Genomic DNA, 13,673 nt, shown 5'->3' on the forward strand with positions numbered 1-13,673 from the left:
TATTTTAATGGCTCTAGAGTGGCGCCCGAACAAATATTTGATGGACGATAATTTGTCACCAACAAAATAGCCGACTTGGCTACTGAATCTCTTCCTCACCAGTCGCTCTTTTGTAAGGTTTTTCTCTCTTCTCATCGCGTGTCCTCGCGGTGCAAATGGAAAGCACGCACGCCTAGTAATCGGAAAGTCTGGAGGTGCGAAATTCCGACGAGGGCATTTTCCCTCTTTCCTGTTCCGAATAAGCATCATAATGCTACAAGGTTAGGTAAGGTTAGCTGAATATGGCAAAGCACACGAGGAGTATTTCTTAAGGTAAGGACTGTGTTCGTAGAGGACTTTGTAAGGTGAAATAAAGTTGAAGAACTAAAAAGTCTCCAACTAAGATTAACTGTGAGGAATTTAACGCTTGCATGGCTATTGGTGAAAAAACTGAAGTCGCAGCTTCAATGGCAGAAAGTGTCTATCTGCCTGTCTGTTTCTGAAACAAATTCAAGCAATTTCATATAATAAACTTTCTATATGATCAAATGATTTTCAAAAACATTATGAACATGTACAGTTCATACATGAACTTTTGCTTAATAATTCCAGATAATCAACTATTAATGGCATTTTTTATTAATAAAAATTCTGTGAAAGTAAGTATTTATGTTCATATTAAATTAGTTAAATTCTATTGATATTTTGAAGGATATTTTTCTCATCGCCTAATACTATTATTCGAACCATGGACCCTCCAATTGCTAGCCTAACTTAGGCACGACAGCACGCAAAAGGTAATGCGATAATTCCTTATCAGACGAGATGGAAAAAGCGTCTATTTTTCCAGAATACTAAAATTTGTGTAGTGTTAAACAATAAAATCTTCTTCAAGATGTTAATAACAGTTTATTTATGTAATAATAAAACACATATTCGTCTGGATTTGATAAAAATTGTTGCCAATTAAAATTTTGCCGTTGGATCTCTGATCAATTTCTATGCTAGACATAGTGTTAGCAATTTCCAAACAGAATTTGGTTTCTTAACAGATAGAGCCTTCATGTCAAGATAAGTCAAGGGAAACCGCAGATGTGACGGAAGAGTTTTGTATCATCAGCTGGTTATTCACAGTTCATCGCTCTTCCCTCACTTTCACGGAAGCGTTCACCAGCTTTGGAAACGACAAATGTTTCGTTATGATCTTCTTCGTCAAATATTCATTTCAGTCTGAAGATTTTATGAGTGTCTTTAATACTTCATGCCTTCTTGTGGCAATTCGGAGAAATAATTTCATAATTAGATTTTGATCTTTAAAATACAGTGATATCTCTTCCAGCAAACACTTTCCACCAGGACCTTTTTCACCAAATTTAAGATCTGGTTCACTATCTGTTACAGTATATCCCTTCTACATCAGCTTGAAAAATTAAAGGAACAAGTATAATAAGGCGCTTTATTATTGGAAGTCCCATGAAGGTAGCTGGTTTATCAAGGTCAACATTACCATATAGTCCAAATAGGTTTTATCCTTGCTGCAGGGAAATATGCAAATTTTTGCACCTGCTCTTGTAGCACGTTTGGAAAAGGTTTTCAAATTCTGATTTCACGTCTAGCAGATTAGTTGGATAAAAATCAAGGGTAAGGGAGTTTTCTGCAACTACCGGAAACTCGTCTATCCAGATACATCATGAGTGACAAGATTGTATAACTAAATGCTGTATGCAAGGGAGGCCATGATTTGTGTCCCACTAACTAAAGTTTGAAATGCGTCTGATTACAAGGGTGCAGGGACCATTGTGACTGGAGTACCACGGACTGAAGCTGAGTAGACTTTCCCGGTAAATTCTTGTTTCTAATGAAAGAGTGATCTTAGACGTATTAACAATCTGTAGGGAGCAAAACACGCGCAATAAGCCAGAAAACATCCGTGAAAGGGATCGGTACAAAGGAGGTTTCTACGGTATAGTCGAGCATTATTTGAATGGCCACACTAGCCTGCTCATTTTTATCAGTGTAAATATGAACTCTTAAATATAAAAAGTTGACCCTCAAATATGCAGTAAGGTGATCTCAAAATGTTGCTATCAGATTAAAGCGTAACAGCAAAAGTATAACTTTCATGGGGGGAGGGGAATTAATCATTAACTCATTGTCATGGAATTTAGTATCATATAGGCTGGGTTCGGGTTACAACATCAATCTTTAAACGGTTCACCACTTTCATAAACTGTTTATCCTCGCATTCCCCGCACATGCTGTCATGGTGTAAGATGTTAGGACGTCCATTCGGCAAGTGGATGATCTATTATCTATTAAGTCTCCGTAGAGAAGCCCGAACTGGCAAGTAGAGGATCTATTATCTATTAAGTCTTTATAGTGAAGCTTGAGTTAAAAATCTAGTAGACGGTAATTCGTCATCACGCTAGATATGAAACGACTGGGTCTCGTGCTTCTCCCAGGACGTCCTTTTAAACAGAAAGGTGAATGTAAGGAATTACCGCATTCTTCCCGCGAGGGCTTTCGTTGCGTAATTAGTTAGCAAGTTCAACAGGCAACTGGAAGATCCGTGGTTCGAATCTTCGCGAGAGTACAGTTAGTTTTTCATGCTACCTCCAAAAAACCTGATAATCTTTACAATGCCGGGCTTTTTCATTGCGTATGAGCAGATGTATGATATAAAAATAAATGCTTATCAAGGCATCAAGTCAGTTTCTTTCTTTCTTTCTTTTTTTTTTTTTTTTTTTTTTTTTTTTTAAGTTAATGCAATTAGATATGTTGGTTTTGAAGTTCAATATTTCTAGGCATGTGATTTTTTATTTTAAGTTGCGTAAATTTGAAGTGGCAAAGCGGCAGTTTCTGAAGTTGCTGATGTGTTTTTCTGCTTTTTAAAATACAGAATTGAGTTTGTTATCCATGTCTTAAAGTATCAGTGAAAATTTTAGACCACTCTGAATTTTGTATTTCATAAAATTAAATGTGAGGTAATTTTTTTATTCATATTTGCTCTACTATACTTATCTTCCCAATTTTTTTTAATGTAACGGTAATAATAAACCGATATATTGCATTCCTCCTACAGTGTTTTCTTCAACGATTTAAGAGTCCTTGAATATCCATTAAACATATCAATAATCATCATCACCGTCAGACGACCTCCTTCATAAAACCTCAAAATTGTCTGTGGATGGTCGTCACAGAGAAGGTTAACTTTATTATTAATTTAGATATAAAAATAAATTTCTAGATAACAGAACGTTCCGCTTTCTTTATAAAGAAAAAGTACGATTAAAATCACAAGTTCAATTAAAATTGCTAATTGTTCATATTTAATAGACAGAGTTAAAATTGAAATCGTGCAGGAAGTAACACTAAGGCAGTAAATCTGTTAGGTTAATTTCAGTTAATGAGTTGTGTTTTATGTTAAATCTGTCCTCTAGTTCTACTTTTTCCGTCAGCTCTACCTGATGGGCAAATTAAGTGGGTTTTAAATTGTAGAAAGAAATGCAGCAGAGAACTGGCAACTCGCTGTTATCTCGCGTATTTATTCCGACTGGGTAATTGGTTTGGATTGGTGGGTTCTGGATTTTGCTAGTATTTCCTTTTAGATGTCGGGCTTCGTTAAGAGCCGCATTATCAGGTATTTTAGTTTGCTGTTTGCCCTTTGTATGTATTTACTACATTGTATTGCAAGTACCCTGTAACATGCAGTGATTTCTGTTTCTCTAAGTTTGGGTTTTAAATCGGAATAGTACAAATAATTTTTCTTTTCAATTTTACTGTTGTTATATTAATCTGTCTTGAATGATTAATTATGCATAAGTGAGGTGTAAATTAGATTTAACCTTACAAAGCCAATTATTTTTTTAATAAAAATAATAATAACTTCCATGTTGAATGTTATACAGTAGCCTAAAAACTCCAAAAATGTGTATCCCGTGAACATTTTAAATTATTAAAAATGTAAAAATATTTAAAACATTAAACTTATAAAGGTAAATTTTAACTGTTGAATAAAAATTAAAACCGAACTCGAAAAGAATTTCATTTTGAAAAACCTTCATTTGTTTCTGCATTTTCTTTTTGAATGTAAAAGTATATGTAAACAAAATAAAACAAAATATTTAAAAAGTATATAATTTAGCCTCACTGTAATGAACCTCTGAGCACTGAAATTCTGATTCGCTTTAACCGATCTATTAAGGTAAAATGATTGATGAAGCACACAAAAAAGTTCGATTAGCATTGTAATATCTCCCAATAGAAATGAATAATTATTTCGATTAGAAAAAATCTTATTAAGCCTTAAATGCAAATATTGCGTGCAATTTATGAATTTCTTTTTCGGTGTTCAGTTTTACCATATTTTAATAAATTTTATACCATAAATTACTTAATCATTTTCTTCTCGCTAATTACAAATCTCTATATCAATGCGAGTACATATTTATAATTAGCATTTGTCCAGCTAATGGCAGTTGCAGCTTTATATATTTATATATTTAGCTACATCCATTCTATATTTCTGTAATAATATTCATCTTATACAGAATTTAGATTTTAGTTACGTTTACCGCGCGGCCAACGAATGGATTTATGACACCGAAAATTCCCCTGTGCGGAATGAAGAGTTAAGTAAAAATAATATGTGAAATTCACCTTTCTGAAAAATATGGACTGTTCTATCCTTTGTCCAGTAATAGTGCATTCATTTTCCCTAAGATATGTGTGGTTGCAAAGAAAAATTGCAATAGTACTTATTTAAAATATCTTGAATCTTGCAAAAGATCTAAAGAATGCAACTCTTTCCCATTTAGAGGACAGATCTTCCACAACATTTTAAATACTGAAACAAAATAAACTGATAAAGCTAAAAACCTTCTATTCCCTGAAAGGCGAGTCACCGGTATAGCTTTAAGTTTGTTAAGAATCTAGTCACCCTGAATACCGAAAATTTCAAAATTGTATCAGAAGCATCAGCCTTGAATAGAGCTCTGTTTGACAGCTCAGTCAAAAAGTTTGGATAGAATCAGAGAATCCATTCAACTCAGTGGTCACCTTATAGAACATACGCTGTCTTATATGCTTATTGTATTACCCTGATTTCCCAAGAACTAGGTGTTGCACCTTCCTCTTAGAGCTTTTATTCAGAATACAGAGAAAAGGAGGATGAATTTAAAGAGTACAGTAATGTAAAGGTTTTTCACTGTTGTCACATCGAATAAATGCGGATCTTAACATCCTAAACATGGATGTTTTTTTAAGAGTTAGTAATTTTTCGTTTAAAACTTGCGAAAATCTGGGAAAAATACGAAACACCCCCCTCAAAAAAAGTTATCTATGAAATTTGTTATACCCTATTTTTATACTTTTGGAGTTTCGCCATAGCTGTATAAAATAACATTAAGTGTATAGTTCGTTTGTTATATCTCGAAGTTCCTTATAAAACTAAAATTATCTAGAGATTCGCTTTAACGAGATTTGACTGTATTAGTATTCGAATAAAATACACAAAGAAAAGAAAAAGAATTGAAATAAGGTAAAGAGAGACCAGGATGTATGCAGACGATGATAATGCGCAGAAATACAGTTAGAAATTTTGATACTTATATATCAAAATGTGTTTAGAAACCTATTTTGTTTATCACACTTGTTGCAAAATATTATTACCAAAATGTTCAGCTAAAATAACTTTTTAAATGGCTTTCTTTCTTGTGCTTACCGACAACGCCCTTGCGTACTATCGAATAAAAATAAAAGATATTTTGTATCATGGACTGGCAACAACGAGTCACCGTGTTTCTAATGTCTTCATTTGCAGTACTTTTTATCGCAAACTGAAAACAATAGCCCATTTTCAAGTGTTGAGGAAATAAACAGTTTAGGATGTTAATTTGAAATCTAAAGACTCAGTCTCTAACAGTTTTTATCTTTTAAACTGCATTCTTTAACTGCATTCATGACTGCAAATCAAATCTGGTAAATGTCATCAGGAACGAAGCCAAAGCGCTGCAGACATGGTCGGCTAAAAATAGCGATGTCTCGTACTCTCTCCGTCGGAGAAAACAGACGGGAAGTAATTGTTGAAGAACTAACAACCAAATCTGTAATATCGGTGCGATGGAAACGTAAGTGTTTACATTTTGTATTTATTCTAACAGCGTTTTAATAGTTTACCGTAATTTAAGATCGGGAGTTAACAGTACACGTTTCTGCAGTTCATAAATTGTCTCAGAAATAAGTTAAATGCAAACTTTTAAATTTGAATAATACAGCCAGCTTCTGAATAACGGGTATAGCACCGGAGGTGGTTAGCTCAAAATGACGATTAGTCTGAGTAGAGTTAAAAAAAAAAAAAAAAAAAATCACAAGAAAAAAGAAAAGCCCTGATTATAGCTTAACAGAAAAATTTTATTAAAAATTTACCTGTATTTTAAAGTAGTTTAATCTGGGTAATAAGTTCATTTGGTTACCTAAATTAAACCATTATTCAGTATAAAACCATAAAACTGTAAATAACGGAAAAATAAACAAGTTTAGAAAAATGAAGGAATTGAGTTATAAATAACGTTACAGAAGATTAATAATGGGTGTACGCTTGGTTTATTTTTTACAACTGAAGAATTAATTTTTGACGATGATATTATTTTTAACGATGATGTTAATATCATATGATTAAATAATGTTTACATATTTTGAATTACATATAATTAAATTGCATACTTTTATGGATTAAAAAAATTCTCAAGTACTAAGACAGTGCGAGCTATAATTACTGTTATCCGCACACATTTTAATTTTTCGTTTTGTATTTTACGCAGATAATTTTGCTTTACACTGATGGATTCTGAAGCGTTTTCGAAGTAACAAACTTATTTTTTTTTTTTTTTTTTTTTTAAGACAGGGCCAGTTTAATCCGCATTCCGATTGTAGCTGTTGTCAATTTTGCCTTTTGAAATTCGAGAGGATAAATTTACCCGGTGTATAACGTTTTCAATGGAAAGACTCGAATAAAGAATGTAAAACACTAAAAATCACGTATCAATATAAATGCATAATCATTGTATTTTGTATTCCAAAGTTATTAATTTTACAATATATCTTTTTTACTTAAACAATGCACTTTCTTATCCTTTTGCGTTGTTGCCATAAAAATCAGGAACTGCTGAATCATACATTAAACAAGCTAGAGGGGGAAATACGCGAGGGGGAGAAATTTGACAGTAAATAACGGCATGTACGAGCAGGTTTTTATATTAAATGAAATATAAACTTATTAATAGATTTTAGATTAATACTCATATGGTTTTGGTCATCGTTTTAATAAGTTTTAAATTTCGTAGGGTATATAGTCTTTTATCCCTACTTGATGAGCTTCTTAAATCCGTTTTGTCAGTGTCCACCAATGGTTCTTCAGCTAGTTTCACCAATGGTTTTCGACTTTCTAATTTAAAACCACAGTAATACATATAAGGTATTTTCTCCCTCCTTTCTGCATACCTTCATGGTGTAATGGTTGCACACTCGGTGCGTATTTTCTAGATGTCCAGATTCCAGATTCGAGTCCCGGCTAGGGTATTGCTCGTTTTTCATGTACTCCCGTTTTAAAAAAAAGATTCTACAGTGGCGCCCGAACTAAAAGGTGGTGGATGATGAGTCTTCACCACCAGGATTTGGCGATTGTGTCCCCTAAACCCCAGTGGCATTTTAAAAGCGGAAATATATAGGGTATTTTGTCCCTCCTTTCTGCATGCCTTCGTGGTGTAATGGTAGCACACTCGGCGCGTATTCGAGAGGTCCAGGAGGGCAATGGTCATTTTTCAAGTCTTCCGTATCAACATAACCTAATGACTCTACATACTATGCGTCTAAAATTATTGTTGCTTTCTATTATACTTAATATTAAGTTTTCGTTTATTTTCTCCACCCGTTGCCGAGTGGTTGAAGGCCGCTGAATGCTAAGAGTTCGACCCGGGTTCAATTCCAGGCGAATGGGTCGGCTGCATGGTTGGTTTTTCACTATTTTCTTCATGTGTAACATAAATACGAGTCAATTTTCCTTAGAAAGTCCTCTTTTAGGCAGATAGCTTTCGTAACCTTACACTTGGTATCAAAATATTTGCGTGTAACGAGTATTTTAAATTACTAATGATAGTTTTATCAACCGCTATTTGTTTCCGTCTTCGAACTGAACACTGGTAAATCGATTCACTTTCAAACCTTAGATAACGGGCTGGCTTCAGAGAAAATTTCGGGGATTTCCACGTGTATGCAGTGACTACGAATCAGTTTTTTCTTAGAGTGAAAGATTTTCTAAGAAAATATGAGCCCTTCCGTTAGCGAGGTAGCCTTAGTGTGCTTTGCTGTGATCTAATAAATCGAAATCTAGTACACCTCAAGCTGAAAGTGTTTTTCCTTATATTTTTAACTTCTGATATTGTTCGGCTGAAACATTAGAGAATTTATGAAAAATCCATACTTAATATGGATTTGGAGAGGGGGAAAATTGTATTACAATACAATTTGGTGAACTTTTATGTAGTAAAAAAGAATGATAGGTTATGTAATATTCATAGCATTACATGTGTCTTTTATTAAGTACAATAATGCTGCTGCTGTTGCTTATAATTATCAGTTGAATAGACTAGAAATTAAATGAATACCTTTTAAATGTTATCAGTTAAATAAATTAAAACGAATTTAAAAAATCCGAAAGGTTTCAGATTTTAACGGTCACCCAAAAGGGTCTGTTGATGTTTTTTACGGCTCTCGTTGAGCTCGCAGTCTGCTGTTTCACTCTCTTACTAGACTTTAACGTTTTTTTAATTTTTATTTATTTATTTATTTATTTATTTTTGTCTTTTTAGCTTCTATATTAAGCTTTATTTTCTTCAGTACATACGCTATGTACAATTCAACACCAAAGGGACACAAATTTTAAAAGCAGCATAGCAGTTTAGGTTCATAATTCCCGATGCAGCGTTAAATCTTGGTATAGATTTTTTTTTTTTTTTTTAACCCGTCTTTTCTGAACATCATATCAATGTTCAATTTTCTTAGTAAGATGGCTCTGCAAAATTTTTTTGTTATTATTAACGTTTTGTGTGTTTACTTGATTTATTAAATGTCACGTCCTTGGCACTTACGCCACATAAAATTCGATTCAACAGCACAATTACAAAATGTATAAAAACAGCATATCTGTAGAATTTCTGATAAACAATCTCGTGGGCTGGAGATAAAAATGTTTTATTCCGTACAGTTTTGCCAATGCTGGCTTTGAAATCATTGAGTTGTTAATAAAAAATTCGTTAAAGTTTTACGAAATATGAAATAGGTAATAAAACAAATTCAAAATTCGGACTTCAAGGTACCCATGTTCGGGTGGAGGACTACATTATTCACAATATGATGGCTGTAAGTACCGTTGTGTTTCACAGTGCGAGAAACATACATACATTCATGTAGATTCTTCGTTATTTAATTTCTTTGAATATATTACAGGGCGGTAATATGTGGTGGCCACAATTTGAAAAGTGATACAACGTATTTAAGCGTTTCGACGTACAATGACGTTTAGAGTCTAATATCCCATTCGGGAATAACGCCGGTTTTGGGATAATAAACCTATAGTTATTATCAAGTACATTTATTGCTTTAAAATCGTTCAATCTGTAACTCTACCACTTCATTATCCTTAAAAAAGTATGTTCATTTAACTATAATTCCTGAATAATATATTCAGGAATAAATAACATAATATAATAAATTCCTGTATAAGTACTACTTCCTGAATGCCTAACTATAGTAAGCTTAGAAAAGAACAAATTTGAAGCTCAACGAATTTTATTTGTTCACGCCTATTGGATTACAGCAAAAGCAAGAACGTAAAAACTAGAATTTCGATTCATTATCGACACTAACTTTTAAAACCTTAGGCGAACTGACTTAAAATTTACGAATATCAATATCTAATCATTTAAATTAGACATTTGGTTTTATACTCGCTAATCACTGTAAAATGAGCATTTACCATTCTCGAGAGAAACTAAGAATGTATGCTGCAGCCTCCAATAAATCACAACTCTTTCTAAGAAGATCGGCTCTAGCTCTTGCGAGTAGCAAGTTGGTTCCTTACACCGCTCTCTTTCGCATGTTCTTAATTTGCATAACCTTCTATTGTGAGCGCATAATGATGTTAATCAAGAAGAAAGAACAACTTTGAAATAAGCTTAAATATTAAGAAACTTAAAATAAGTATTGCTAAGTTAAGCAGTTACAGTTGTAGAGACGTTAGGCATTTTTTGGGAGCAGGCAAGATGAAAAATGAGCAATCGCCTTCGCCGGGAATCGAACCACGGACCTCTGGAATATCGGCTCAGCGTGTAGACCACCGCACCACGAAGGCATGCCAAGAAAACTTTCTTGGCATGCCTTCGTGGTGTTACAGTTTGAATGCTGAAGAACGTACGGAACGATAAGAATGGGCGCTATCTGAAAGCAAGTTGTCCGTTGAGGTGTTTGAAAAATGAATTAAAAATCTTTTATCTTGTGCAGTGGCACTCTTATCAGATCTCGCGATGATAAACGTTACGACTGAAAAGTGTGGAAATTCTCCGGGGTTTCTAATGTCAAAATGTTTGAAATCGGTGCTCTTTTGCACTTATTTGTGGAAAGAAAAAATAAATATTTAAAAAAAAAAAAAAAAAAAAAATTGAAAGGTTTCAGATTTTTAACTTGCGTCCAAAGGGGCTTATTTAACATTTTGTGTGTTACTTTTATTTATTAAAAATCATATTCTCTGCACTTAAACCACAAAATTCAGCTCAAGAGCAATATCGCAAAGTAATTTTAAAATGAGCATATCTTTAGAATTTCGGATGCACAGTCTCGCATAAGATAAAAATATTTTTTCTGTACAACGTTGCCATTTCTCGCTTTGAAATCATTTAGTTTTTTAATCAAAATTCTGTGAAGTGTTACAAAATATGAAGTCGATAATGAAACAAATTTCAAATTGAAATTAGGGCTTCCACATGCCCATATTCTAGGAAGATTACGTTAGTCAAATTTTGATGGCTCTAGTTGTTTTATCACATTTCGAGAAACATATATAGATTTATGCAGAGTCTTCATTATTTAATTTCTTCAGATATAATACACGGCGATAATATTTGGTGGCAACGATTTGAAAAGTGATACAGCCTTTTAAATGTTTCAACGTAAAATCGCAAAATGAAAACAATAGTCCTTGAGGGCAATTTGGCCCTTTGGACTAAAAATTAAAAAACGTAATCGCTAAATCCCTTCATGTTTGCATTTTCCCTGAATTGAATATTGTTCTGTACCTACCCATTTTTTGTGTTAAAAATAATCACTAACAATCGATTCTGGATTATCCGGATTTAGAATTACCGGTTTGCTGATTAGTCGGGCCATGTTAAAATAAAAGTTTGTTTGTTGCGGAACGAGTGAAAAATTTTTTATCACAAACCATCAGCATAGAATAAAATTTTTTTTATGGGAAAAAAAATGCTTTGAATGGCAGCAGTGATAGCAGATGATGTCGTAGTGCTTGGTATTGTTTTTATCCCCAATAAAGCGTAATTTAACTTTGCATAATCCGGAATACATAAACTTTGTTAAATCATCCTTTAAAAGTAAATTGCTCAATCTTAAATACAAATCAAGTGTGCAGCCATTAAATCCATCTTCTGCCATCTTCTGTTTTATATTTACTTTTATGAAAATACAAAAGTAATGTAAACAAAAACAAAACAGCTTGTGTACGGTGAAGTGAGGAAGAAATCTAGACAAAAGCAAGGAAAACGAGAGAAGTTGTCTGCAAGGGTTCGAGAAAGAAAGAAATTCTAAATGTTATGATTTAATTTACGTAACCATTTTAACATATTCTCGAGATTAAATTGCTTGAAAATAGAACTTAATTGTTAGCCCAAAGGGACAATTTGCCCCTAAGGGCTGTTAATTTGGTTTTGACATTTTGCGTTGATTCACTATAAACCGCGAATCACTTTTTAAATATTTGCCACCAAATATTTGAGCCCTGTATTATATTTAAAGAAATTAAATAATGACGAATCTGCATAAATGTATGTATGTTTCTCGCATTGTGATAAAATAACGGTACCTATAGCCACTAAATTTTGAGTAACGTAATCTTTCACCGACTATGGACATCTGGTAGTTTTTTTTTTGGAATTTGTTTCAATATCGAATTTTTGATTAACAAATACAAGGATTTCAAAACGAGCAATGGCAACACTGTACGAAAAAAAAATATCTACAGCTCGCGAGACTGTGTATCGGAAATTCTAAAAACATGCTCGTTTAAATATATTTTGTGATATTGCTGTTGAATTGAATTTTATGGTTTAAGTGAGGAGAAAATGATATTTAATAAATAAAGTTAACACGCAAAGCGCTAAAAAGTCCCTTTGGACGTAATATAAAATCTGAAAGCATTCAGATTTCTTTTTAACAGTACTTTTTTATTTTTATGTTAACTAAAGGGGGATTTATTACTTTTTCCTGTATCTTTGGATCTGTCCTTGGATCAAGTGTGATAATGAGTTAAGTGTGTACCTCGGTTATACCTCCACTTGTTCGGGAGTTGACTGTGCATTTACTTATAAACGTAAATTCTTTTTCTATTTAAATTTTTCGGTTGAAAGAAATGGATCCCCCCCTTTTTTTTTTTTTTATTTATTTTTTTTTTTTATGATTTTCTTAAGCGTCTGATTTACTCAAGAAAAGATGGGGCATTTGTCTCGGACATCCATTTTGGAGAGATTCCAAATCCTGCTATAATATTTATTTAAAATATGTCAAATTTTATCTATTTTTCAATCCTGGGTTTCATAGTATTCAAAACAGAAGAAAAATTTTCAGGAGAGCAAAAACAAAACTTCGTAGAGTCATTAGGATTTTTTATATTGGAGTAGGAAAAAATGTCCAGTCCCGTCGCCGGAACTGGAACCCTGGACCTGTGGGGTATGTGTCGAGTATGCTTCCAGATATACCACGAAGGCGTGCAGAGAAAGAGAAAATAACTTATAACCTTAAAAAAGTTTTTCTTTTCCTTAGTTTTTTTTTTTTTTTTTTTTTTTTTTTTTTTTTTTTTTTAAGGACGTAAATAGCCGTTGTATGCTTTGCATTTTTCAGTGAACTTAATGTAACTTTTCAAATAAATAAATATCCGTTGGATTAAATTGTAGAAGCTTATATTCTATACAACTCATAATAAACTGAAAATTATACAAACAAAGCATACAAAAAAGGTAAAACTTTCTATTGTCGATATTTATATAATTTTAAGTGAAAAAATGCTCAGCAGCTAGATTGCTTTATGAAATTCCCATTTTTCGTATCATTGATATATGCTACATTGAAAAAAAGTAGAGAATGCTGTCTCCACAAGAATTTTGCCTTAGCCTCCAGTTTTCTAAATCGGTCAGAACCAGTCGCTGTGCAAGCGTATTTTTCTAAATACATATATTTGTGTTTTTTAGAATTAAGTGTAACTTTTCTGCATTTATTTGTGTATTTGGGGTTTTATAATAAATCATTTCACCGAGTATTTCTGTACGTACACAAAAGGTGGCGCATTTTATTTAGTGTGCATTATTTTGTAGATCTTATAATTTTGAATCGATCCACGTTTAAGTTGTAAAGAT

At 32.9% G+C, this 13,673-nt stretch overlaps 1 protein-coding gene across 5 annotated transcripts in view; it reads left to right on the forward strand.

The window, feature by feature from the left end:
* LOC118181345 (tripartite motif-containing protein 2-like) overlaps positions 1-13,673 on the forward strand; it is a 136,452-nt gene that overhangs the window by 51,972 nt on the left and 70,807 nt on the right. The window contains exon 1 of one of the 5 annotated variants that reach the window (XM_085814655.1): positions 5,971-6,107. The exons of the other annotated variants lie outside the window; for them this stretch is intronic. The gene's annotated coding sequence lies outside the window, so the exon portion shown is untranslated. Of the gene's footprint in view, positions 1-5,970; positions 6,108-13,673 lie in introns of those variants that run through there. 5 annotated transcript variants of the gene reach the window in all.

The sequence above is a fragment of the Stegodyphus dumicola genome, chromosome 4, assembly GCF_044657685.1.
Source record: "Stegodyphus dumicola isolate Sdum_Otavi_A_Nest chromosome 4, ASM4465768v1".
Lineage (NCBI taxonomy): Eukaryota > Metazoa > Arthropoda > Arachnida > Araneae > Eresidae > Stegodyphus > Stegodyphus dumicola.